Source organism: Grammomys surdaster, unplaced genomic scaffold (assembly GCF_004785775.1).
Source record: "Grammomys surdaster isolate TR1022 unplaced genomic scaffold, NIH_TR_1.0 134, whole genome shotgun sequence".
Classification (NCBI taxonomy): domain Eukaryota; kingdom Metazoa; phylum Chordata; class Mammalia; order Rodentia; family Muridae; genus Grammomys; species Grammomys surdaster.
This window is the reverse complement of record NW_021604592.1, coordinates 9,070,709-9,075,287: the sequence shown is the minus strand read 5'-3', so window position 1 is coordinate 9,075,287 and position 4,579 is coordinate 9,070,709.

Sequence of the window (4,579 nt, the reverse complement as noted above, 5' to 3'; positions counted from 1 at the left end):
GAGGCAAACCTCTAATGTGAAAGCAAGACAAGGAGGTAGACATCCTGGTACACAGTTGTAGCCACCAGAGCTGCCTCATGTTGGGGGAGGGCACTTTGTAACGGCCCGTTCTGCTGCTCCAGTCTGCGGGTCAGGGCCTAGCAAAAGAGAGAGTTGGGAGACTCGAAGAATGGAGACAAGACAGGAAGTCTGATCAAGTCTCATTCATTGGAAGGAAATCCTGGGTATTTATACCCTTTACCATGTTCCTTGCCCTCGTGGACAAGCACAGCTGAAGGCACTATGTCATGGGCCTTGCAGTGTGGATGTCACGTGCTCCTAGCTGCTGGCGGCACTAAACAGCAAAACAAGATACGTGAGAAAAACAAGATGTTTATCAGAGTGTGTTCAGCTGTTGTAGGCTGTTGAAAACAAGTCTCTTGTCAGGGTATATGGCTCGAGATGGCTGCAAAGATGATAGCCGCTTTCTTCTAGGAGTCGACTCACAACACACAGTGACACCCTGAGTCCCATCTCCAGCAACACAAGAAAAGAGGTAGAGGCTAACATATTTTTAAATTCTAAAACAACTGGTAGTGCACACATATAACCCCAGTACTCAGGAGGCTGAGGAAGATGGATGATGGTTTTGTGAGTTCAAGGCTGCCCTGGGCTAGACAGAGACATTAAAGCTAGCCTAAGACTGTGCTCAACTACCACCAAATCACTTGGAGACTTACAGTATTGTATTTGTGAAGGAGCATACAGTTTCAAGAAATAAACATCCAGAAAACAAAAGCATGTTAAATGAAAGCCTGCTAGCAGAATTTTTTTTTCATTAGAAAAGTTTAAATAGAAATTTTTTGTTGTGGTGGTTGTCTGTTGAGGTGGGAATCTTCCTGTGCAGCCTAGCTGGCCTAGAACTTACCATTTAGAACAGGCTAGAAGTCCTCCTGCCTCAACCTCCCAAGTATGCTGAGATCACAGGTGTGTGTACTCCTGTATAAAAAAGATGTTTTCTATCTTTTGCTCAGATGTTGAACACGGTAGCTTATATGAATTACATGCATCTTAATATATGTTTTGGCATAATACGTACAATGCATTAAATAGCTGCAGTGATCCTTATTTTTTTCCTCATTTTTTTTTTTAGATGAACACATGCCTTTACATCTCCAAAGCAGAGCTGCAGGTACAGTTCCGGTACAGAGCATTTGCTGTGCATGCTCGAAGGCCTGGGTTCCATTCCTAGCACTACAATAAGGGAACACAAAAATCACAGGAGAGAAAAATAAAACACTGGGAGAGGGTGGGGAGGAAATGATGTAGACTAAGTGCTCATTCGAAACTCACAAATGTTGAAAAATACATAAAGTAAGTTAGGTGACCTGCTCACAAAGCCCAAATACTAAAAGCCTAAATTCTAAAAGGACAAAAAAAAATAGAGAAGGAGTTAGGACAGACACAACAGTGGTAGAGAACTTGCCTGGCGTGTATAAAACCATGTATGAGAGCAGGACTAGGAAAAGAGCCATGAGATGCCTAGCACAGTATGTGAAAACAGATCTCTGTTGATTTATATCACTGTGGAATTTCAAAATTCTGTAGACAAAGGGTATCTTTCCAATGTCTAGAGTAGAACTCCATAGAGAATATGAGTTCATTCTGGCTACAAAGCGTGACCCAGTCTCAAAAATAAATAGATGGATGGATGGATGGACGAACAGACAGACAGATAGATGGGACTGGCAAGATAAGCACTTCTGCAGGTAGAGGCACTTACCAGCAAGCCTGACAACCTGAGTCCAAGCCCCAGAACCCAAAAGGTACAAGACGTGAACTGAGTCCCATAATTGGTCTTCTGACCTCCACATGGCACCCAGACATGCTTTCATAGACACATAAATAAACAGACAAATAAATAAGTAAATGTGGAAAAGCTAAAAAGACCAAACAAACACAACGCAATATATAAATGGCTTGTGGATGTATAACTGCATCTGAAATAAGAAAGTATAAGAAACAGCCAGGCATGGAGGTGCCTGCCTAGAATACCAGCTTATCAGAAGGCTGAAGCAGAATTGAGAATTTAAGACCAGTGTACATATACACAAAATTACAAGCCAATCTGAGCTATACAAGACCTGAGCCAGGCATAGTGCCTCATGCCTTTAATCTCAGCACTCAGGATCTCTGAGGTGGAGGCCAGCCTGGTCTACAAAGCAAGTTGTAGGACAGCTAGGGCTACATAGAATAACCCTGTCTTGGAAAACAACAACAACAACAAAAACCCAAGACCTGAGATCTTGTTTCAAAGCAAACAGTAGAAAGAAATCCAAGAATTATAGACTGTTCCTTTCAAAAATCAGAGAACTAAGTCCTGAAAGCTGTCCTCTGAAAACTGCATGGCATGTGGGTATGCACACACAATGTTTATAATAAAAATGTGTGTTTGTACATGTACACATGGGTACACATGTACTACCTTGAGGACTCCAGGGATCAAACTCAGGTAGTCAAGTCTTTACCTGCTGGGCTATCTGGCTGATCCTACCCAGCATTTTTTACATGGTTTTCACACTTGCAAGGCAAGCATTTTATCAGTGAGCTACCTCTCCAGCCCTGGTTGTTAGTCTATTGTTCTTTTGTTTTAGTCTATTGTTCTTTGTAATTTTCCTTGTCTTTTCTATTTTTTACACTAAAAGCTCAAGTGGGCAGGGGAATGGTTAGGGCAGTGCAGTCTGCTTTAAGGAAGCTGGGGCCAAGGGCTGGAGAAGCAGTTAAGAGCACTGGCTGCTCTTCCAGAGGACCCAGGTTCAATTCCCAGCAACCAGATAGCAGCTCACAACTGTCTGTAACTCGGGTTCCAGGGGATCCAACACACTTACACAGACATATTTGCAGTCAATATAAAATAAAAATAATTAAAAAGGAAGCTGGAACCAACAGAAGTAGGAACTGGAAGTCTGAAGTGGAGAATGTGATAGGGAAATCCAAGAACCCAGGTAAGGCAGAAGGCAGTGCTGCTGGGGAAGAGATTCTCAGGACAGCAGGAAGCCAAAATTGGCACCTCTTGAACCTAGAAGTGTTTCCTTAGGAATTGGATTAAAAAGTTTTCGAAGGAATGGTGATCATTATTCGGAATGACTTCTGCCACTCCTACAAAAATCCTGTAAGGTTGCCTGTTTGCTTGTATGTCACATTCCTGGACATCCAGTTTGCATCTGCACAGAAAATGAGTTAGTACTGTCCTCTAGTGCTCACAATCTGTCACTGCAACCGTACAGGTTTCTCCGCTTTTTGAAGGCCCAGACTGATCACAGTATTCCATTCTTTATACAAGCAATCCTTCTAAGGAAGAAGAAAAGGAGTGAAGAAAAGAAACAGTTAAATGTTCATGGAGATGAAATGAAGAAAACCGCAGCAATTTTTTATTTCAGAAAATATTAACCAACACTGAGAAGTGAAGAGGGAAGGGGATGGCCTGAGGAAACACAAAAGGGAGAACCTGAGAATGAATTTCCACCAACCTGGAAAGCTAGGACTTTGGAATCAGAAATGCTGGGCCTGCGCCTTTCTGGCTGTTGGAGTTGTGTGCAAGTCACTTTGCTTTACTTTGCTCTTTGCTGCTTTATGTTGAACTTGCTCTTTCCATGCAAAGAGCACCTCTGCTTGGATCCCTGACACCCTTAAACCACAAGGCCGTGCCTGGGCGCCAGCATTACCAGTAGCTGAATAGTTTGGAGCAGCCTATTAGACCTTTTATGCCTCAGTGTCTTGAGGGGTATAACAGAACCTGGGAGGACTGTGAGATTGCCTGAGCTGAATCCTGTGGAGGGCTCAGAAGAGTGCCTAGCAAAGCTAACCCTGGATGTTAGCCGTCAGTGGTATAACATATACCTACAGGATACCTAGGATAAAACCAACATGTCCTTTCTCCTCTTCCTGGAATCTGGCTCGCTTAAAATCCTGTTGTCCCCATCACACATTCAGCTGAAGAAGGGAAGGAGTACTCCTCATAAGCCAGCACTCCACAATATCCTCAGCTCCGTGGCTCACACTGCCTTTACTCCACAGATCTTTCTACATAATCTAGAGTCGCTTGAATCCAGTTCCCAATCTTCTGCTGGTATTTTAAAGAAACAAACCCAATAAGCTTTCCTTGTGTTTGAATTCCTTTGACTGCCCAGAAAGGAAGCTGTGAATCAGAATGTCCCCAACCCAACCTCTCTGGTAGAAGGCAGAGCGTGCCATCCCTGCCATGGTGGAACCTGAGGTTGGCAGATGTACCCATCTTCATACCACCAGGAAAACACTCACTACCCATGGCCACGCCAAGTGCATCCTGCATGCCTCTCCTTGATTCTCTTTATGTTTGGAACTTAGGGATGCAAAGGTGGCCACCAAGCATCTTTTGTCCATTTACAGCCAAGTAGCCAGAGAGGGCAGCCAGCGTATTACACTGAATCAGGCCAGCATCTGTCAGTCATGACCACACCAGCAAGCTCTCCACTGCTCAAAAAGGGCTCAGGATACATGGAGGTTCTGGACCAGGTACATAAACTAGAGCTGGGGCTGGGGAAAAGAAACACACATAAGC